We start from the raw sequence: 220 nt of genomic DNA, 5'->3' as shown, positions 1-220 counted from the left end.
TATGATTGAGATAACTTAATATAAACTTGTCATATGAATTTGAACTAAAAATTTAGGGAACCAAATGTTTTAAATATTTTTTTCTTAAGAAAAAAGTGATTATTACTATGTTTGCAATATTTTAACCTAAAAATTTCAAGGTTTCTCTATCAAATCATTTGACTTTTTGCAAAAGTTCTAATATATGTACTACCTTTATGCATACGTGGAAAAATGGGTA

The sequence above is a fragment of the Cupressus sempervirens genome, chromosome 1 (assembly GCF_028749045.1).
Source record: "Cupressus sempervirens isolate cs-2001-9-10 chromosome 1, ASM2874904v1, whole genome shotgun sequence".
NCBI lineage: Eukaryota > Viridiplantae > Streptophyta > Pinopsida > Cupressales > Cupressaceae > Cupressus > Cupressus sempervirens.
The sequence above is the reverse complement of the archived record's forward strand: the minus strand, read 5'-3'. Positions refer to the sequence as shown.